Genomic DNA, 23,448 nt, shown 5'->3' on the forward strand with positions numbered 1-23,448 from the left:
CACAGTCACAGGTAGGAGGTGGGCAGAGATTAGGACTTTGACATATCTTTTTGGGCCACACAGTTCAACCCACAACAGGCTCTGAAAAGCATTTGGTTTTTTGCTTGGCCTCTTGTACTTGTGCCATCACCAGGAAAAGAGCTCCTCTGGGGGAACTGTTGACCTTCAGCCCAAGGACAAAGACCCAGGGAGCAGGAACTTCCTCAGCCAGATGGGCCTGCAGCTTAAAGCTGAGCCATTGGGCTGAGTCTAGCCTCTGTGAGCCACCTCCATGTGACCCACAGGCCATGAGAATGCAAGATAGTTGTTGTAATCCACTGTGCTTCGGGGTGGTTTGTTGTGAGGCATTTTTGCAGCAATACCTAATCGATGCAGTAAGGATTCCTGTAAGAGGCTGGGCGTGGTGTCTCACACCTGTAATCCCAGCACTTTGGAAGGCCAAGGTGGATGGATTGCTTGAACTCAAAAGTTCAAGACCAGCTTGGGCAACATGGCAAACCCTGTCTCTACTAAAAATACAAAAACTAGCTGGGCATGGTGGCACACACCTGTAGTCCCAGCTACTCGAGAGTTGGAAGTGGGAGGATCACCTGAACCCAGGAGGTTGAGGCTGCAGTGAGCAGTGATCATGCCCCTGCAATGTAGCCTGGTGGACAGAGCAAGACCTGGTCTCAAAAATAATACATTAATAAATAATAAGTATTCCTGTAAGAAATAGCTAATTAACAGATACAATGTGAAGACAAAAATTAACCCAAAATGGCAACAAAAGCCATAAAATACCTAGTTTTATTACCCTTCAGCAGCTCTCGAACATGTGAACTGAAATGTTATTTATGGAAGACATATTATCACATTATTTTCTTTCTTCTTTTTCTTTTTTTTCTGTGAGATGGGATTTCACTCCTTCACCCAGGCTGGAGTGCAGTGATGCAATCATGGCTCACTGCAGCCTCGACCTCCCAGGCTCAAGTGATCTCCTCCCATCTCAGCCTCTTGAGTAGCTGGGATTATAGGTGCGGGCCACCATGCCCACTAGTTTTTTTATTTTGTAGAGATGGGGCCTCCCTATGTTGCCCAGCCTGGTCTCGAACTCCTGGGCTCAAGCAGTCCTCCTGCCTCAGCCTCCCAAAGTACTGGGATGACATGCGTGGGCCACTGCACTTGACCGACACCTTATTATCTAATTAAAAAATTATTTAGAACTCGGCTGAAGATTCCTTCAAGAAACAACGTGAACCTGATTGTAGAGAGTAACAAGGAATTCAGAGAAAAAAGGAGCTAGAGATGTCAAACAATGTCCCTGCCCTCAAGTGTCTCACAATCTATTAGCTGAGCCTAGGAACTTCTGTGAGTGAATGGGATATAGAATATCCCACTAGAACTATGTCTAGATATATATTTCTTGCCCCACAAAGGCATTTTTGAAAAAGCACAGCAGTTGGCCAGGCGTGGTGGCTCACACCTATAATCCCAGCACTTTGGGAGGCTGAGGCAGGCAGTCACAAGGTCAGGAGATCAAGACCATCCTGGCTAACATGGTGAAACCCTGTCTCTACTAAAAATACAAAAAATTAGCCGGGCGTGGTGACGGGCGCCTGTATTCCCAGTTACTCGGGAGGCTGAGGCAGGAGGATGGCATGAACCGGGAGGTGGAGCTTACAGGGAGCCGAGATCACGCCACTGCACTCCAGCCTGGGAGACAGAGCAGGACTCCGTCTCAAAAAAAAAAAAGGAAAAGAAAGAAGGAGAGAAAAAAAAAAAAAAGCACAGCAGTTGCACAGGAGTCCAGCCATTTCACGAGGAAGAAGAGCAAGCACACAGATAACTAATAGCCAAACATAAATGTCTACGCTTTTCCTTTGGATGGGCCATGGGCCGTGTTCCAGCTAACAGGGCCCTTTCATCTCTCATCTCTTTCTGCTCTTTCCTTTCCTCCTGTGTTCCAATCCTCACCCAGGCATCATCAAAAAGGGGTTTTCATGCTGATAATTAGACTTGATGTATTTATGGAGCTCTGTTTTCCCAGAGGATCATCCCATCTGAGGCCGACATCCCTTTGAAAGTCTGGAGAATGTGAAGCTTGGAAGAGCTAAACAGTTCCGAGAGAACAGAACCTCAGGGAATTACACTTCAGGATGATTTTAAGATCATTAGTGCTCTTGTCCTCCATGTGCAAAGAGTATGTCTTTGGAAAAATTTTGGTGGCAAAAGTCATTAATGAATCTATATAACATCCTACTTAACCAAATTTTTAACTTGGATCCAATTTTTAACTTGCTGTTTTCATCTCTATTAGATTTGTGGTTTGCAGAAGTTTGGACTACTTTACCCCATAACAAAAAAGGAGTCACATACACACACTGTAAGATGTTGAAGTCTGAGTCACTTGAGCTATCTTTTCCTTGCACAAAGCTCCTGAGCGATGTTGCATGAATCATTGTTCAACACTGAGAAGTTCCAATTCAGTAAACAAAATGCAATCAAAAGTTCATCTTTAGCGACCAATTATGCAATTTGAAAATGACATGTACTCACAGCATTCAGTCGCTCCATAGCTCCACAAAAACCGCCTTAGGACAATTTGTTCCGTTAAACGAGTAGCTAGAAAAGTTACACATTATGCCAGGCATAATCTTCTTGTTTCTCTGGCAGACAGCTGCCTAGGAAGTAAACTCTGTACTGTTGTTTATTGCTTGAGATTTTGTTTCTGTAGGAGGACAGGTGCACTCACCATGCCACGGAGGGATGGATGAAAGGAAATAAAGGAGAGCTTAAAAGGAACTCGATGATTTTAGGTCACTTATGAAGCCCCCTAATCATTAGTTTGTTCATCTGTACAGTGAAGAAAATAATGTTCCGTGCCCATCTTACAGGATTATAGTGAGAATCAGCTCAAGTTAGTAAGCAAATGAGACGCACCTACTATGCAGGGCACTGTACCAGGTGTCTCTGGAAACAGATAAGTAAATAAAAACTACCTTTTAGCTCAGTGGCCATTTAATGATAAAATAAAATGTAGGTATGTACATTATTATGTATATTGTTAAACTCCATCATTACGTACATTGTTGAATTCCGTTATTATGTACAATGTCAAACTCCATGCAAATACAAAGTAGTAGTATTGGGGCAGCGGTGACCACGGTAGTAAACTCAGAAAGTCAAGACTAGAAGGCAGCTTAGACATTCTGTAGTCTACTGCCCTGAGTTTAAACAAACTGACTTCCAGAGAGATTAATCCTTTATCCAAGAATAGACAAACAGCAGAAGCAAATCTATGTTGTTAATATACCCCGATTTTTTTTTTTTTTTCTGAGACGGGGTCTCGCTCTGTCGCCCGGGCTGGAGTGCAGTGGCCGGATCTCGGCTCACTGCAAGCTCCGCCTCCCGGGTTCCCGCCATTCTCCTGCCTCAGCCTCCCGAGTAGCTGGGACTACAGGCGCCCGCCACCTCGCCCGGCTAGTTTTTTTTATTTTTAGTAGAGACGGGGTTTCACCATGTTAGCCAGGATGGTCTCGATCTCCTGACCTCATGATCCGCCCGCCTCGGCCTCCCGAAGTGCTGGGATTACAGGCGTGAGCCACCGCGCCCGGCCAATATACCCCAATTTTCAAGCAGATTCCTGGAAACCCAGATGGCAACTTTAGCATCGTCAGCTAAAATTTAATACGGGGAGAATTGAATACATGTACGGAAGCCTTTCAGCTCTGGGCCGGGCGTGGTGGCTCGCGCTTGTAATCCCAGCACTTTGGGAGGCGGAGACAGGCAGATCACGAGGTCAGGAGATTGAGACCACACTGACTAACACGGTGAAACCCCGTTTCTACTAAAAATATTAAAAAAAAAAAAAATTAGCTGGGCGAGGTGGCGGCGCCTGTAGTCCCAGCTCCTTGGGAGGCTGAGGCAGGAGAGTGGCGGGAACCCGGAAGGCGGAGCTTGCAGTGAGCCGAGATTGCGCCACTCACTCCAGCCTGGGCGACAGAGCGAGACTCCGTCTCAAAAAAAAAAAAAGAAAAAGAAAAAAGAAACCTTTCAGCTCTGTTTACCACTGTGGATAGGAAGGTGGGCTGACGGGTTAGATTCTGGCCCTGCTACTTATTAGCTAGTGACCTTGGGCAAGTTACTTAATTTCCATGTCTCCTTTCCCCATCTGTAATGTGAAGGCAATCATAGTGCCAAACATCACAGGATTATTGTGAAAGTTGAAGGAATTAATATGTAAAGTGCTGCAAAGACAGTCTAGCGCATGGCAAGCTCTCTGCATTGCTGTGTATTCATATAATTTAAGCCCAGTGGAGGCTGACATGGCCATCCTGTTGGTGAGGGAGGTGTCTTAGGAAGTGCTGAGCTGAGGACGTCCGAACACATTACAACAAACAGGCAGCACTGAAAGCTGTGAAGGCAGGGAACATTTCTTTCCCCACAAACCAAACAAGCCGTTACCTTTAGGATACTTTTTCCTTTTCACAAACGTGTCAGCTAACATCCTGAGCATTTCAGGTATCATGTCTGAGTGCCAATGCAGAGAATGAGCGTGTCATTCTAGGACTCCAGCAGTGTGCTCATCAGTTCAGCTCCCAACCGCAGCTTACTCTGGGTTCAATTAAGGTAGCAAATGGTTTACAGAGAAGAGGCAGCCCCTATTCTGAGATAAAGGTATTGATCACCCATCATTATCAATTCATTAGCCTCTGCACCACTGGACCTGCCCCAAAGATTGGCAGGCGAAGCCTGGGTTGGCGGTGGGGAGGTTGTTTGGTTTACACACAGATCACACATGATCACATGACACTTCCTAACTTCAGCAGAGCATGATAGCCACTGCAGACCTTCAGTTAGGGTCACTCTGCGACAGTTGTCCATTTCCTGGCTTCACTTGGTAGGCGGGGTGGAGGCAAGGTCAAAGAAGATCAAGAACTGGGCTGTAACGTTATCCATGGGATTGACACTGCAGAACAAAGAACATGTCTAGCACAAGAGGTGTGCCCAGCACAGGACAAAACAGTGTCCAGGAGGAAGAGGGAGTCATGTACGTCCAGGTCTGTGTGGGAGTGAGTGACCTGTCTGGAAAATCCTATCCCTTTGGTGGAGAGTAAAGCATCAGCTTCATTTCACTCTCCAATCGGGCCGCCGGCTCCCTCTTCTCACTCTGATTCCAGCCTCTCCAAGCTGTCTTCTGATGATCATTTGACTTCCCACCTAGACTGCACCGCAGGGAGAGAATGTGCTTGAAACAGGATGTGTGTCTGATCTCTTGGCTGATTTTACTTGTCATTGTAAATTAATAACGTGGCATTTTGATTTACACACCTGTCTCTTGTGAACTTGGCGAGTATGACCGAGAGCCCGATAAACTGATCTTACCTCCGTGTGCTGACAAAACCAATTTTCTCAGTTTCTGAACCTGAAAAACTAAGGGCCAGCCCCTAGACTGCGGGGAAATCACCAAGGTAAATTCCCTTTTGAAGTCTCTGGCAGCCAGACAGCCGCCCTTTTCTCCACCTCCTGTCAAACACATTTCTCTTGTGGACTTTCATCTTTCAAGGTGAACACTCCATGTTCAATGCCCACTCAAATGATTGATTCCATGGTGGTAAGCTCAGGAAATGGGAAACTTTCTCTTCCCCTGAGCCACCTAATCAATGTTTTGACATGTCTATAAAGGCACTTAATCAAAACATAATTCTAATATGCATGTGATTTTTAGCATCTTATGTATATCCCCTATTCAAAATGATGAAACTATTATTCAGTTGTAACCCAAGCTTTCCTAGGCCCCGCCAGACAGTACAATTAGGTGATGTTCTCTTTAAACCCAATGGGGCTGGCGGGGTGGCCCCACCTGCAGAGGGCTGGTCGTTAACCTCTGTCCCTAAGTCTTTCTGTCTGTCCTGGGAGTTTTCTGAGGGGCTCTGAGTGCTCACAGTACTCTCCTCTGGTCTCTTTTTAATTTTTTTAAATTGTTGACTTTTTAAGTTAAAAACAGTTTTGTTGTTGTTGTTGGTTTTCTTGTTTTTGTTTTCGTTTGTTTGTTTTTTGAGATGGAGTCTTGCTCTGTCTCCCAGGCTGGAATGCAGTGGTATCATCTCGGCTCACTGCAGCCTCCGTCTCCCGGATTCGAGCGATTCTCCTGCCTCAGCCTCCTGAGTAGCTGGGATTACAGGTGTGCGCCACCATGCCCAGCTAATGTTTGTATTTTTAGTAGAGACGGGTTTTACTATGTTAGCCAGGCTGGTCTCGAATTCCTGATCTCAGGTGATCCGCCTGCCTCAGCCTCCCAAAGTGTTAGGATTACAGGTGTTAGCCACTGCGCCCGGCCTATTTTGTTTTTTTTTTTGTTTTAGAGACACGGTCTTGCTTTGTCACCCAGGCTAGAGTGCAATGACAAGATCATAGCTCACTGCAGCCTCAACCTCCTGGCTGGCCTTGTCTTCAATGTTGGCCTCCTGCAGATCACTTCCAAGAGAGCCTGGACTTTGTCACTGCCATTATTTTTGGTGTTGCAGCAACCCATGAAATTTCTTCTTCCGAGAGCACTGTCTCTGAGAGTTTGCAAAGCTGTGTTTTGGTACCTCAAGGTAACAACTTGTTATGAAGTTCTTTCAGTGCATCTCTGCACCCCCAGAACCAGACAGTGACGGTGGAGAAATGGGTGGCACCCTTCTCCCCAGGCCTGTACTGCACAGAGCTTTCTGGGTTCCAGGGTAGCCCTGACAGTGCCAAAAGTCCTACAAAATCTTCAAGGAAGCAGCTCTTTCATTTTTGGCCAAAACCCCTCTCCTGAAAAGGGATCAAGCCTAGGTCTGAGGGAACAGACATTTTACTGTCTTCCCCGTTTTCCTTGAATGACTTTGGTCTGGTCTTTTTCCTTAAAGCTTATCATGCACTCATACAGATAGATACCTGCACACACCTGTGAGCAGAGGCTAAGTACACCGGATTCTGAACTAGGTTATAATGACAGAGAGAATAAGACACAGTCCCTAGAAGTTCTGAATCTGGGCTGTGGGATAATCAACTGAGATATAATATATGTGCCATAGAAATGATATGTACAAAATATGCTAAAACACAGAGGAAAAAAGGCTTCCTAAAGCAGAGGTTCTCTAGCAGTAGAGAAGAGCTGAGTGCGGCTGGGTGCGGTGGCTCATGCCTGTAATCCCAGCACTTTGGGAGACTGAGTCAGGTGGATCACCTGAGGTCAGAAGTTCGAGACCAGTCTGGCCAAAACGGTGAAACCCTGTCTGTACTAAAAGTACAAAAATTAGCCGGGCATGGTGGCAGGCACTTGTAATCCCAGCTACTCAGGAGGCTGAGGCAGGAGTATCGTTTGAACCCGGGAGGCGGAGTTTGCAGTGAGCCAGTGAGCTGAGATGGGGCCACTGCACTCCAGGCTAGGTGATACAATGAGACTCTGTCTCAAAAAACAAAACAAAACAAAAAAACCCAGCTGAGTAGAGAAAAGGGAGTTTCTTTAAAGGGCTTGCTGGGAGATGATAGTTAAATAGTCCTTTAAGCACGAGCTTACCAGGCAGGTGACGACAGGCATTCCAGGCGGGGGAAAAGGTGAATGAAGTGTTAAAGGAAGTAATTTCATTCTATAAATTTCGTAATTCTATAAATGAGATTTTCTATAGCGAAATTCCAAGAGGCTTCAACATATGAACAGCAGCTTTTCATTGAAACCTTTTGAAAAATAAAACTGATGTTGCAAAAGGATTTTATTCATCTCTCTTTTGGCTGCTGAGACTGAACAATACATAAAATAATAAGAGGAGGAAGAAGGTGATTGCAAAGCATTTCAACACCGTCTGCTGAGAATGATTTAGGTGAAGAAATTGTGATGAAGATGAATAGCATGAGCAGTCCTTTGACAAATGGCATACTAGACATGGGATGATAAGTTAACCAATAAGAAAAGTCGAATGTTAGCTGGGCACGATGGCTCACGCCTGTACTCCCAGCACTTTGGGAGGCCGAGGCAGGCGGATCACAAGATCAGGAGATGGAGACTATCCCAGCTAACACGGTGAAACCCCGTCTCTACTAAAAATACAAAAAAATTAGCCGGGTGTGGTGGTGGGCGCCTGTGTCCCAGCTACTTGGGAGGCTGAGGCAGGAGAATGGCGTGAACCCGGGAGGCGGAGCTTGCAGTGAGCTGAGATTGTGTCACTCCAGCCTGGGTGACAGAGTGAGATTCTGTCTCAAAAAAAAAAAAGAAAAGTCCAACCTGGTGAAGGCATGTGGAAGATCTAGACTACGTCCTAATTATCCTAGACCAGTGAGACTTACTAAATCTAAAAGTTATACCAAAAGTGAAGACAGGCCAAGGAAGAGCCTCTGACCTTCTCCAGCCTTCTCATCTACTTGCCCATTTAGGCAAGACTCTCAATGTACATGAACCACTCATTGCCTTCATTTAATTTACATATCCTATTAGTACATAACCTAGATGTTGCAAGGAATATTCCATTAACTGATGGAAATAGAGCAGCAAAGAAAGCAAGCAAATGGTGTTCAAGATCCACCACATATCCCTCCATGTCTAAGTGGGAGCCCAGGGTTCTGACTCTACCTGTTAAACAGATGAAGGTATCTGTCATGAGTTGGAAAGAGCTGCATCCTCCCACTTCGGGGAATACAGAATTTGATCTCAGCTGAACAAACCTGGAAAGTTCTGCCTTACCTTAGAAGGATCCTTGTCAACGTTTGCCTTCCTGGGAAATGAAAAGTAACATCTTCCCACAACATGAATAAATACAAATAACTTCCAGAATTTTGCAATGGAGGTTCTCATCTCAAGTCGCTCACTCTTGGTATCAAAAGTGTAATTGTCTAGCAAAGACATAGAATCAACTTAGGTGCCCATCGATGGTGGGCTGGACAAAGAAAATGTAGTACACATACACCATGAAATGCTATGAAGCCCTGGCGGGGCATGGTGGCTCACGCCTGTAATCCCAGCACTTTGGGAGGCCGAGGCGGGTGGATCACAAGGTCAGGAGATCAAGACCATCCTGGCTAACATGGTGAAACCCTGTCTCTACTAAAAATACAAAAAATTAGCTGGGCGTGGCAGCGTGCGCCTGTAGTCCCAGCTACTAGGGAGGCTTAGGCAGGAGGATGGCGTGAACCCGGGAGGCGGAGCTTGCAGTGAGCCAAGATTGCGCCACTGCACTCCAGCCTGGGCAACAGAGTGAGACTCTGTCTCAAATAAATAAATAAATAAATAAATAAATAAATAGTTGAAAAAAAATTTACCATGTGATTTTCTTGTCCGTGATGAGGAAGTCATAACGGACTGGACAGCAGTTGATTCATATCTCAATGCTCCATGTTTTGTGGCAATCTTTTCTTACCTAAATTTTGAAAGAAGAAATTTTAAATGACCTGAAAGATCCTTTTTGAAGTCAAGCCAGTCTACAGAAAATACATATTTTCCATCTTCTTTTCAAGTCAGACAGGGCAATCTTGCATCTCAGCATCAGCCTCTTGTCTTCATACATCTGTTACCTTGGTTCAAGAAGATATTTATCTAAAAATAACAAATCTAAACCACAGGAAAATTCATGCACCCAAAGTACGCAAATCCCTGCTGACTAATAAATCAACAACTTATGTCAAAAAGTCCAATAGTTACAATGGCCAGAAGTGTTATAGTCAGGGATCTTGGATAAGGGAGGCACTGGAGAACAGAAGGTCATTCCTGCAGACAGAGAGCCAGCTACTTTACAAGGAGCTTCAGATTCTTTAAGATTAGAATAACACGCTCCAAATCCAGATTCAATCACTGTTTCATATACTAGTCTTAGTATGGAAGGGACTTGAAAGCTTCTTGGAAAATGAAGGTGATCATGCAGTAACAGTAACAGACTTTGTGGATTATCATCCAACTGCTTTTTGGAAGCTGGTGTGGTGTTTTAGACATTTTAACTTGTCCAGTCGCTTAGCAGGATTGATTTCTTTTTCTGAGGATTTTACCAGGTGTTCAAAGATTCCTCATCATTGTATGTCTGAAGGTGATAAATATGTTTTAGTACGCGTGTTTCAGGGAATATGAAACTATATCTGGATCTGGGTCACTCTTGAACATCCTCTGGAATGTCCACACACAAAAGTACCCAATGGTCTCTTTATTGCTAAAAGGTGATAACTTACTTAACCAGGAACTACTGAAAAGTATATTTGGGCCAGGCACAGTGGCTCACGCCTGTAATCCCAGCACTTTGGGAGGCCGAGACGGGCAGGTCAGGATATCGAGGGCATCCTGGCTAACATGATGAAACCCCATCTCTACTAAAAATACAAAAATATTAGCGGGGCGTGGTGCTGGACACCTGTAGTCCCAGCTGCTCAGGAGGCTGAGGCAGGAGAATGGTGTGAACCTGGGAGGCGGAGCTTGCAGTGAGCCAAGATCATGACATTGCATTCCAGCCTGGGTGACAGAGCGAGACTCCATCTCAAAACAACAACAACAAAAACAAAAAAAACAGTATGTTTAAATCATTAAAAATGAATCTGTGGACCAATGAGGCATTTAGAGACATTGAACAAGTATCCACATTTTAAGAGATAGCAGAGGTGGTGTAGAGAAATATTAATCCTTTCACTTTTGGATCTGGGAAGAGAAAATATTGACGTAAGATGCTTTTGATACAGATTACAAGATGGCCTGTGATCACCATATCATGATCATATCACACTTAAGCAAGAGTCTGTGTGACTGTGATGGATGGTCCCAGAACTGCAGGGGTGGGAGAATATGCTGAAAAACCTTTGGATGTGTATGTGAATGCACGTGTACTTTCAACATGTGAGGTATAATCAGCATGTAAAGCAGTACTTCTATAAACATGCCAGAAAAAAATGGAAGTCCTCACAATGGCAAACTGCCATGTATCAAAGAAAGCAGCAACAAAAGATCTAGAGCTAAAACCATTAGAATGAAAAAGATACTGCAGAAATACAATTTTCATGAGCCATTTCAGTCTCTGACAGATCAAACAGATGCTCCTCAAGCTTGGTAATATATCTGAGCAATATAATTTTAAAAAATAATCTATATTTATATGTATCTAGTATAACTTTTCCAAGGCTAGGATCTTGGATGTGGCCCTTTAATAGCTGGTCCCTGGATCTTTGGGGAAAAAAGCAACATAGCATAAAGGATAAAGCACTGGAGTCACACAGACAGGTTCACTTCTTGGCTCTTCTGTTCACTTAATAAAAGGAAATCTTTTGTCTCTCTGAACCTCAGTTTCCTCATGAGTAAAATGGGAAAATGGAACAGCTGTCTGTGATAATGCATAGAAAGCCCTGAACAGTGTCTGCTCCAGTGTGGATGCCCAGTGCACATCAGTTCTGATTGCCGCAGCAGCAGACTCCTGTCATCTGCCCTCGCCTTCCTCTGCCAAGCACCAGTGCTCAGGCCTCTCCACTGACAGTGGAGAGGACTTGCCTAGCATACAATTCATGCCAGTGTTCTCCTATAATGTCACTGATTTCTGTAACTACCGTATCTGCCTGCTTTAGTAGGGAGCCACCCCTGAGCTTCTCTTCCTGCTGGGGAGAGACAAGGAAAGAAAGCAGCAGCATCTCCTAGGCAATGGGGACAATGTTATCACTTCTGCTACCTAGATCCCGGAGCTAAGGAGGGAGCTCCCAGGGCACATCAGTGTTCCTATGAGTTTGCACCTGGTAGCACAGCCTTGCTCTAAAGATTAGTTCCCCAGCCAATTTATTGCTTAACTGTCTAATTCCACCCAGGAATCCGAATGGACTCCCCAGCATCCTTGTTCACTAACTGTGCCTGTACATGCTTCAACCGCAGTTTGGACAGATTTTGAGTTGTTGCCCACATGGCTTTTTTTTTTTTTTTTCCCAGACGGAGTTTCACTCTTGTTGCCCAGGCTGGAGTGCACTGGCGCCATCTCGATCTCGGCTCACTGCAACCTCTGCCTCTGGGTTCAAGTGATTCTCCTGTCTCAGCCTCCCAAGTAGTTGGGATTACAGGTGCCCGCCACCATGCCAGGCTACTTTTTGTATTTTTAGTAGAGATGGGATTTCATCATACTGGTCAGGCTGGTCTCGAACTCCTGACCTCAGGTGATCTGCCCGCCTTGGCCTCCCAAAGTGCCAGGATTACACGCGTGAGGCACTGCGCCCAGCTGCCCACATGGCTTCTTGCCACATTTGGCCCATAGCTGGTTTCCCAGGAGGTTGCCCAACTTGTGCTCTGGCATCACTGAACCTGAATATCGATCTAGCTAGGGCCCCTGATACTACTCTATTCTACAGAAAATAAATCTTCTCTGAGAGCTCCATAGAACATTTGCCAGCTATGAATCATGTAGTCAGAAATAAAGAAAATGTCAATAAATTCACAAAAGCAGAAGTTGGGTAGGCCACATTTCCTAATCACAATGCAATACAACTAAAAGTAGTTTAATTAAATTATAACCCAAAATACCCCCAAATATTTGGATTTTTTTTTTTTAGAAGTATTCTAGGCCAAGTGTAGTGGCTGACGCCTGTAATCCCAGCACTTTGGGAGGCCGAGGCAGGTGGAACACCTGAGGTCATGAGTTCAAGACCAACCTGGCCAACATGACGAAACCCCATCTCTATTAAAAATACCAAAATTAGCCGGGCGTGGTGGTGGGTGCCTGTAATCCCAGCTACTTGGGAGGCTGAGGCAGGAGAATCGTTTGAACCCAGGAGGCGGAGGTTGCAGTGAGCCAAGATCATGCTGTTGCACTTCAGGCTGGTGGACAAGAGTGAGACATCATCTAAAAAAAAAATTTAAAAAAAGAAGTATTGTAATGACTAGACAAAGGAGGAGATTAACAATAGAAAACAGTCAACCTTCCCTATCCATGGGTTCCGCATCTGCAGATGCAACCAACTGTAAATCAAAAATATTCAGAAAAAAATCCAGAAAAGTTTATGTTGTTGCTGGTGTGTACTGTGTAGTTAGGCCTGTAACTGACATGTATAGACTTTTTCTTCTTATCATTATTCCCCAAACAATATAATAACCATTTACATTGTGCTAGGTATTATAAGTAATCTAGAAATGATTTAAAGTACATGGGGCTGGGCGCGGTGGCTCATGCCTGTAATCCCAGTACTTTGGGAGGCCAAGGCAAGCAGAACACCCGAGGTCAGGAGTTCGAGACCAGTCTGGCCAACATGGTGAAACCCTGTCTCTACTAAAAATACAAAAAAACTAGCAGGGCGTGGTGGCATGTACCTGTAATCCGAGCTATTCAGGAGGCTGAGGCAGGAGAATCGCCTGAACCTGGGAGGCGAAGGTTGCAGTGAGCTGGGATTGTGCCACTGTACTGCAGCCTGGTCGACAGAGCGAGACACTGTTAAAAAAAAAAAAAAAAAAAAACAGTATATGGGAGGACATATGTAGGTAGTATATAATACTACACCATTTTATATCAGGGACTTGAGCATCCACAAATTTTGGCATCTGCAGTGAGCTCCTGGAACCAATATCATTCAGATACTGAGAAATGGCTATAATATGTCATTTAGAAAATAATGAGTACTTATCAAAGCATGAAAGGAGGCCAAGCAGGATTGAGAAACAAATTCATAAACTTTAACTGTTTAATTAAAAAAAGAAAAAGCATACTAAGCTATAAGGATAAAATTACAGGGGAGAAAAGGGTCCCAAGGAAGGAAATAATTAAGAGAAGAAATAGTAACAATAACTTCCTTATAATGAGTGCCTAGTATGTTTATAATCCTTTTATATGCATTCTCTAATCCCTACAAGATTTCAAATATGGCATTATTATTATTCCATTTTGCAGATGAGAATACTAGTCTCAACAAGGTTGGGATGCTTGTCTAAGGCCTCATAACTCTTAAGTTGGAAGGAAATTTGAGCTCAAGTCAATCTGACTTCAAACATTTCTCTAATTCCACTATCCACTTCAATATGCTGTTTGTACTGTATTGCATTCATTCAAACACACATTAGAAAATAAACCACATGGGTCGGGCGCAGTGGCTCAAGCCTGTAATCCCAGCACTTTGGGAGGCCGAGATGGGCGGATCACGAGGTCAGGAGATCAAGACCATCCTGGCTAACATGGTGAAACCCCATCTCTACTAAAAAATACAAAAACTAGCCGGGCGAGGTGGTGGGCGCCTGTAGTCCCAGCTACTCGGGAGGCTGAGGCAGGAGAATGGCGGGAACCCGGGAGGCGGAGCTTGCAGTGAGCTGAGATCCGGCCACTGCACTCCAGCCTGGGCGACAGTGTGAGACTCCTCAAAAAAAAAATAAAATAAAATAAACCACATGCGGCCAGGCACGGTGGCTCACACCTGTAATCCCAGCACTTTGAGAGGCCAAGGCGGGTGGATCATGAAGTCAGGAGATCGAGAACATCCTGGCTAACATGGTGAAACCCCATCTCTACTAAAAATACAAAAAAAAAAAAAAAAAATTAGCTGGGCGTGGTAGCAGGCGCCTGTAGTCCCAGCTACTCGGGAGGCTGAGGCAGGAGAATGGCCAAGCTTGCAGTGAGCCGAGATCCCGCCACTGCACTCCACAGTGAGACTCCGTCTCAGAAAAAAAAAAAAGAAAGAAAGAAAGAAAAGAAAACAAACTGCATGCTGGGTCATTGAAAAAAATTGTATAACTAATAAACCTCAGACAAAATGTAATGAACAAAGAAGATAACAATTAATATAGTACTATATCAGATGCCAAGATTTTTAATATAAGCTGGTAATTTAAAAGTACAAAATAATACTTGAGAAAATCTCACTAGAATAATTTTATAAACATATAAAATGACTAAAAGTGGCACAATAAATTCTCTATCCATTAGGATTCATTTTGGCTTCAAATGACAGAAAATCCAAAATAACAGTGAAGTTTAGTCCAACTACTGTAGGACTCCTAAACTCTTGTTATTTTGTTGCTCTGCCATCCTCAGCAAGAAGTTTCCACCTCATGACACAAATGTCTGTGGAGTCTTCAGGCATCAAGTTTTTATTTTAGTAAATAAGAAAAAAGGCACAAATTCTTCTTTTAAAGACAATATCCAGAAGTTACACATATCACTTTTGCATCCACCCTATGGTAGACAGACTCAAAGATGGTTCTCATAGATCCCAAATACCCTTCTATAATCCTGTCCCCTGTACTGTGGGCAGGACCTGTGATTGGTTTCTAACAAAGGATCTGCTAAAGGTGATGAAATGTGACAGCGCTCTCGCTTGCTCACTTAGAGGACCTCAGCTGACACATATGAAGAAGCCCAGGTGACAAGAAACCAAGCATAGCTTCTAGTCAGCATCTAGCAAAGATCATAGACCCTCAATCTGACAGTTCACAAGGAACTGAATCCTGCCAACAAACACCTGAGCTTGAAAGTGGATCCTTCCCCGGTCCAACTTCAGATGAGACCCCAGATCTGACTGCCACCTTGATGGCAGCTTTAAGACATATGCTGAAGCACAGAACAGTTATATAGGTCCAGACTCTTGACTCACAGAAGTGGAGATAATAAATTGTCCCGACCTGCAGGACAGTCGAACGGGCCCTGGAAGGGGGAGTGGGAATGGAGGAGACAAGAAAACACAAGAAATGGAGACAAGACAAGTAGCCTGATCAAGTCTCGTTTATTGAATGCAGGGTCATGCCTTATATAGGCTGGCAGAGGAAGAGGTTGGGCCAGGGCGGTGACGGGGGGCCGGGTCTTCTCAAATTACAATCGCGCATGCGCCGTGGGTTTGTACTTTTCTCGGGCGCGGGATCGCGCCTGCGCCCTAGGCTGCATATCTTCCTGGGCGGGAAAATGTTTACGCGCGCGCGGGAAAGGTTGGCGCGCGCGGGAACAGTTTGGGCGCGCGCGGGAAAAACTTAGGCGCGCGCGGGAAAAGCTTTGGGCGCGCGCGGCAACAGTTTTGGCGCACGCGGGAAAACTTAGGCGCGCGCGGGAAGGGTTTGTAAATAAAGAACCCGGGAATGTGCCGTCCTGTCTCCACTTTGCGGAGATCAAGCAACAGAGGTCGGCTAATTCCGGGCCTCATGGCTCCGGACAATAAATAGGTTTTGTTTAAGCTGCTATTGTGATAATATTATTACTAGATACGAATACATTCTTAATTCACCAATACTGATTCACATGGCTACACATAGCTGCAAAGAAAGCTGGAAAGTGTAGTCTTTCTTCATTGGCTAAATGTAAGCTAAACATTCAAAATTCTATTGCCAAGGAGAAGAGAAGAATGGATACTGGGCCCCAGCCAGGGATCTCTGCCCCAGCAGACTAAGCAAATAACCAAGAGAAAAATAAGAAATGTTATCAAAGGGCTAAGTGCAATAGAATATTTCAATGCCTTCAGTATTAAATTCTTGCAAACATTTAAGAAACAAAAAAATCCTTGTGTCGTTAAAAAAACTATTCCAAATTAATTTTGCTGGTGACATGGCAAACTGAAATAATAATTTTAGTAAAATGATTTATAATATGTGTTTAGAGCCATGAAAAGTATCTATCCTTGCCTCAGTAATTTCACTTCTATAATTATATCCCAGGGAAAAATACAATATAGAGAGGAATAAATCTATGCAATATACTTATCATTGCACAGAAATATTACTAACAGAAAAAAATTAAAATCACCAAAATATTCATTAGTATATCAGCCAACAAGTAAATTAGTGTCTACTTTCTCAATAAAATTATCATGTAGTCATTAAAAATAATTACAAAGACTATTTTGTAGCATAAAAATTAGAATGTAGGCTGGGTGTTGTGGCTCACACCTGTAATCCCAGCACTTTGGGAGCCTGAGGTGGGAGGATTGCTTGAGCCCAGGAGCTTGAGACTATCTCGGGCAACATAGTGAGACCCTGTCTCTACAAAAAAGAAAAAGGAGGCCGGGCGCGGTGGCTCAAGCCTGTAATCCCAGCACTTTGGGAGGCCGAGACGGGCGGATCACGAGGTCAGGAGTTCGAGACCATCCTGGCTAACACGGTGAAACCCTGTCTCTACTAAAAAATACAAAAAAAGCTAGCCGGGCGAGGTGGCTGGCGCCTGTAGTCCCAGCTACTCGGGAGGCTGAGGCAGGAGAATGGCGTAAACCCGGGAGGCGGAGCTTGCAGTGAGCTGAGATCCGGCCACTGCACTCCAGTCCGGGCGACAGAGCGAGACTCCGTCTCAAAAAAAAAAAAAAAAAAAGAAAAAGGAAAAATTAGCCAGGCATGGTGGTGCACACCTGTAGTCCCAGCTACCTGGAAGACTGAGGCAGAAGGATCACTAGGGCCCAGTAGGTCAGAGGTTACAGTGAGCTATAATCACGCCATCACACTGCAGCCTGAATGACAGAGCAAGACCCTGTCTCAATTTTTTTAAAGGCAATGTAAAGATGTCAAGTATTGAAAACAGAATTCAAAAAACATTGTTTTGAAAAGAATGAATAGCAATACAACAATGACAGAAGTGATTGTTTTGATTAATAGGATTGTTGATTGTTTTCCTCAAATTTTCTAAATTTTCTCTAATTATTTGTGTAACCGACAAATTTTTAAATAACAAACAAAAGATTAAATAACAAAAACAGCTGTATATATTAGACTTCACTGCCAACGTAGCAAACACTTTGGACTACTCTTTGCATATGTTTATGCATCTATTGCATCTATTTTAATCTGCACATTAACTCCATAAGTCACTACCAGTATGGTCCCAATTTTGCAATAGAGGAACTGAACCCACAAGAAATGTTAAGTTCTTCACCCAGGTACACAGGCCGGACCATGACAGAGAGAGTTTCGATCCACATATGTCTGACTATAGAACCCAACATTTAAACCGCTGGGCCAAAGAGCAAAGAATAAGTGGAAGAAATAGAAATAGCAGGTAACATTTCATGAGAGAAATGAGTGGGCAAGGCAATTGCCCAGGAAATCACGTTGAGGGGAGAAATGAATACAGCCCATAAATTTAAAGCCAAGAGTCCACAGCCTTCTGGATGTCACAGGGCTTCTGGTATCTTATTTTAATGTTTAGACATTCAACATTTTAAGAGTTCACTCCTTTGTGGTCAAGCCCCTTGAGACAATGAGCTTCATGCATGGGTTGTTTTTGTGCCTAATGATCCATGATGGAAGAACTTACTGGCTTGGTGACCTCTGTCTCCTGGCGACAGTGAGGCCCACATGGTCTTCCCAGCATCCCAGTGGTTATGTGGCAGTTCATCAAATGGCCACAAGCACAATAGTGAATCAGTATGGAATGACAATAATTTCAAAGGTAAGTTCAAAAATAAGCTCTTTCTAAAATTCCTCTCATGAGTCATACCACAAGAGTAAAAAACAGATTTTGTGAGCAAGGAGGTACTTCTCTCACACAAATGACAAGTTTTTATATATAATAATAACTTAGAGTTGCTAACCTCCGCATGCAGGAATGAAACTATTCTCTACAAGGTCATCAGCAATTCAGCTCTCATCTTTCTATCCATTTTGAAGAATCTTCCCTTCATCTGAGGTCAGTGTTTGTAGGAGCAGAATAACATCCTGCATTTTTAATGAGCTTTTCAAATCACATATTTTGCAAAAGGTCATGCCTCCTATGTTATTTTTATTTCATTTTGGAAGGAAAGTTAAATGCTTATAGCTCAATGGACAATTTTAAGTTCTTCTACAAGCTGCTGTTCAAAGGAAATACATTAGAGTTTGTGTGTATTCTGTAAACTTGCATTTGAGAGAGAATATGATGTACATATGTGTCCATATGCTAATCATAATTCCTCTAATATGATACCCTTGGGTTTAATCATACCATGTTAATTTAATTGGACTTAGAGTTCTAATTAATTTAAAATTCTAATACAAATTTTAATGAATTCCTAAGCAAAAGACCTTCCTTGTTCCTGAATAGGACATTTCAACATCATAATGATGTGAGTTCCCCCTGAGTTTAGTTATAAATATAATGCAATCACAGTTTTAAAAATAATGCTTTTTTTTCTTCTGAAGGTAGGCAAGTGGTAACAACATTCTTATAGAAAAATAAATAAGCAAGAATAGCTAGGGAAGCTCTGAAAAGGAGGAACTGTGAAAGTGATCAGCCTTCTTAGGTTGTAAAACATACTACAAAACCTCCGTAATTAAAGCAGTGTGGTATTTGGCATGTAAATAGACAAACAGACCAATGGGAGTGGCATAAAAATCCAGACCTTAACTGCATATGGAAATCTAGAGTATAATAAAAGGAACATTTCAAATTACTAGAGCAAAGGTGGATTTTCAAATAAATGGTATTGAGACAACTGGTAGCCATTTGGAGAAAGACGAAATTAGATCCATTCCTTACACCAAACACATACACATTCACACACATATTCATACACACACACACATACACACACACACACAGAGGCACACACATACACACATGGAAGATCAGAGCTCTAAATATAAGAAATGAAACAGTGCAAGTACTAGAAGAAAGCAGGGGCCAGGCGCAGCGGCTCATGCCTGTAATCCCAACACTTTGGGAGGCTGAGGCAGACAGATCATGAGGTCAGGAGTTTGAGACTAGCCTGGCCAACATGGTGAAACCCCGTCTCTAATACAAATACAAAATTTAACCAGGTGTGGTGTTGGGCACCTGTAATCCCAGAAACAGAAGTGCAGAGGGGAACTGTACAGGCTGCAGAACCATATGCCAATTAAACCTCTTTTCTTTATAAATTACCCCATCTCAGGTATGTCTTTATAGCAATATGAGAACAGATTAATGCATAGAGGGAACATTTGAACACTGTCCTTTAGTTATATACCCTCAGTCTAGGGGAAACTGCAAACAAATCTTGAGCTCCTTAGAGGGTTTTATGGATTTTGTTTCATTTTTTTGTTTTCATAGTGGTTTAAGAATATAAATTCTGAAGTCATTTTATATGTATTGTGGAATTGAGCAAAAAAGCATATATGATGATATTGTTGGGAGTCAGGATACTCGCTGTGGAAGAAGGAAGATATAAAAATGTAGAGTTGAGAAAGGCAAGAAAGAACACTATGGAGGGACTGGGTTGAAATTGGAGGTATCAGTACAGATTCATATTTCAAATATATTAAAATACATGAATATTTTCTAGTACTATCTGCTAAAAGGACCTAAAAGCAATTAACACATCTAGTAGCCAGATATTCATTTCTAAATACCATGGCTACTTTGAAGGAGTTCTTATTGGCTAAACCTAAAAAAACTGGGGCATCAGAATGTTTATTTATGAATGAACATGTAAATAAATGACTCATGAGTCCTTACTGATAATAAAGAACTTTATAGGCCAGGCATGATGGCTCATGTCTGTAATCCCAACACTTTGCGGGGCCAAGGCAGGAGGACTGCTTGCACCCTAAGGAGTTGCAGATCAGCCTGGGCAACATAACAAGACTCCCATCACTACAAAAAAATTTTTTAAATTTGGGTGCAGAGGCACATGCCTGTACTCCCAGTTACTTGGGAAGCTGAGGTAGGAGAATCTTTTGAGCCTGGGAAATCAAGGCTGTAGTGAGCTGTGATCACACCATTGCACTTCAGCCTGGGCAACAGAGCAAGACCCTGTCTCAAAAAAAGTAACTAAATAATAATAATAGATAGATGGTAGATAGGAAGGTATGTAAGTAGATAGATAGATAGTAGATAGATAGTAGATAGATAGATAGATAGATAGATAGACAGGAGTTCATTTATCTAAGGGAATTTGAGCATGAAAGTAATAAGAACTGTACTGGATGATGATCCTTTACCAGAACAGGAACCCTAAGTCTCTACTGATGATAGACAACCAGGCAGAGAGATAGATACAAGAGAAAGAGAGGAGAGTGAGGAGGAAGAGTTCATTCATAAAGCTCATTCATTAAAAATAAAACTAGTGATTTTTAACTGTATCACTCCCTGCCAACTGATAAATGTGCAGGAAGTAATGGAGTTAAAAACCATTATTTTGCAACAATCACAATGAAGATTGTTTTGGGTAAGAATCAACAATAGATGCTAAATCTGAGGTAGAAGGGGAGTCTGATGAGGAGCAGTTTATTTATCTGGTCTTTCTGCACCTCCCTACAGAATATTTTGTGGTTGTAAGGGGAAATAATGCAGTGGGAGAAACTGGAGAGCATCTAAACTAAGTGATCACAATGAACACTGGTAATGAGGGGCAGATGGGCGTTGTGCACCTGCAGATACAATGCTCCAGGAGGATACAATATCAGAATTTTTTTTTTTTTTGTATTCTGAACATCAGTGCAAAACTTGAATCTAATCATGAAGAAACATCAAACAAACCCAAACTGAAAAACATTCTGTAAAATAACTGGCCTGTTGCCTTCAAAAGTGCCAAAGTTATGAAAAATAAAGACAGGACAATTCCAGATTAAAGGAAAATACAGAAATGTGACAATTTAACATCATACCTGACCCTGGACTGTATACTGAAGTGGAGGGGAAAGAAAATGGTATAAAGCTCTTATCAGAACCATTGACAAAATTGGAATATGTCTTTGATAAAGTATTTATTATGTCTATGTTGAATTTCCAAATTTTGTAACTACTGTGGTTACATGTTCTAAGCACAGTGATAGTCAACCTACTCTATATAATAATGTGTGTTTTGTGTGTATATGCCTGTGTGGAGAGAGAGAGAGAAAAAAAATGAGGTAACATTGAAACTGACCCAATAGTCCAATAGACGATTATTTTGGATAGACATAGAAATTGACCCTTCTGGTCTTAAAGTTTAAAACTTACATTTGTTTTATCTGAGTTCCTTCCTCAGGCCTCTCAAAAGGTATCAAAGAACTGAAACTCACCAGATCACCACATCCAGACAATGAGATGCCAGACCCCTCATCTTTCATAATTGCTTTCTTACTTCTCCCTAATTCCTGTTTTTCTTTTCTTTTCTTTCTTTTCTTTTTTTTTTTTTGAGACAGAGTCTCGCTGTTGCCCAGGCTGGAGTGCAGTGTTGCGATCTCAGCTCACTGCAAGCTCTGCTTCCTGCCTTCCCACCATTCTCCCGCCTCAGACTCCTGAGTAGCTGGGACTACAGGCGCCCGCCACCATGCCTGGCTAATTTTTTGTATTTTTAGTAGAGACAGGGTTTCACCATGTTAGCCAGGATGATCTCGATCTCCTGACCTTGTGATCCACCCACTTTGGCCTCCCAAAGTGCTGTGATTATAGGTGTGAGCTGCGGTGCCCGGCCCTAATTCCTGTTTTTCTAAGTAACCACCTGCTTCCTGTTGACCAACTCCTTTTCCTTACCCCTTCCCTGGTTCTTGTTTTCCCACACATTGTTACATTTCTTCCCTGCTATATAAATCCCTAGTTTTAGTCAGTCATGGAGATGAATTTGAGATTGATCTCCCATCACCTGATTAAAACTTTCTTCCCTGGCAATACCCATTGTCTCAGTGATTGACTTTCTGTGCACCAAGCAGCAGGACTTAGAGCGAACCCCTGGCGTTTTGGTAACAACATGTGAAAAACAATTGGTGAATCTGAATAAAGGGTATATGGAAATTCTTTGAATATACTAATACATAAATTTCTGAACAGGTCAAGGACTTCCTTTTTTGTTATTCTCATTCTCATTCAGCTTGGACAATTCCCTTATTTGAAAGACAGTATTTTATATTCCTGTCTTATCTTCATGTTTGACTAGAAAAACCTTTTCCTGGCCGAGTACAGTGGCTCACACCTGTAATCCAAGCACTTGTCAGAGGCCGAGGCAGGTGGATCACCTGAGGTCAGGAGTTCGAGACCAGCCTGCCCAACATGATGAGAGACCCTCTCTACTAAAAATACAAAAATTGGCCGGGCGCGGTGGCTCAAGCCTGTAATCCCAGCACTTTGGGAGGCCGAGATGGGCGGATCACGAGGTCAGGAGATCAAGACCATCCTGGCTAACATGGTGAAACCCCGTCTCTACTAAAAATACAAAAAACTAGCCGGGCGAGGTGGCGGGCGCCTGTAGTCCCAGCTACTTGGGAGGCTGAGGCAGGAGAATGGCGTGAACCCGGGAGGCAGAGCTTACAGTGAGCCGAGATTACGCCACTGCACTCCAGTCTGGGCGACAGAGCGAGACTCCGCCTCAAAAAAAAAAAATAATAATAATAATTAGCCAGGCACAGTAGCAGGCGCCTGTAATCCCAGTTACTTGGGAGGCTGAGGCATAGAATTGCTTGACCCCAGGAGGCAGAGGTTGCAGTGAGCCAAGACTGTGCCACTGCACTCCAGCCTGGGCAACAGAGGAAGACTTCATCTCAAACAAAACAAAACAAAACAAACAAAAACAAAAAACTTCCTTTACCGATACCTTCATATGTTGTTTTATCTTACAGTTTTATTTTGAGGTTGGTAAGAGAAGATTTTTCTCTTCCCAGTTGACAAATGAAAA

The 23,448-nt window shown here is 43.1% G+C and overlaps 2 long non-coding RNA genes across 4 annotated transcripts in view; both read right to left on the reverse strand.

Moving 5' to 3' along the window:
• The window catches only part of LOC117063085, a 60,046-nt gene extending 54,758 nt beyond the window's left edge, over positions 1-5,288 (reverse strand). For 2 of the 3 annotated variants that reach the window (XR_004428722.1, XR_004428717.1), the window contains exon 1: positions 2,539-2,736. This is a non-coding gene — a long non-coding RNA (uncharacterized LOC117063085). Of the gene's footprint in view, positions 1-2,538; positions 2,737-4,446 lie in introns of those variants that run through there. The other variant, XR_004428726.1, reaches the window with a different exon arrangement.
• An 8,038-nt stretch (positions 5,289-13,326) lies between these two features.
• Positions 13,327-23,448, reverse strand: part of LOC117063106 — an 85,855-nt gene continuing 75,733 nt past the window's right edge. Inside the window, exon 3 of the long non-coding RNA XR_004428733.1 lies at positions 13,327-13,373. This is a non-coding gene — a long non-coding RNA (uncharacterized LOC117063106). The remainder of the gene's footprint in view (positions 13,374-23,448) is intronic.

Source organism: Trachypithecus francoisi, unplaced genomic scaffold (assembly GCF_009764315.1).
Source record: "Trachypithecus francoisi isolate TF-2019V2 unplaced genomic scaffold, Tfra_2.0 Contig01554, whole genome shotgun sequence".
Lineage (NCBI taxonomy): Eukaryota > Metazoa > Chordata > Mammalia > Primates > Cercopithecidae > Trachypithecus > Trachypithecus francoisi.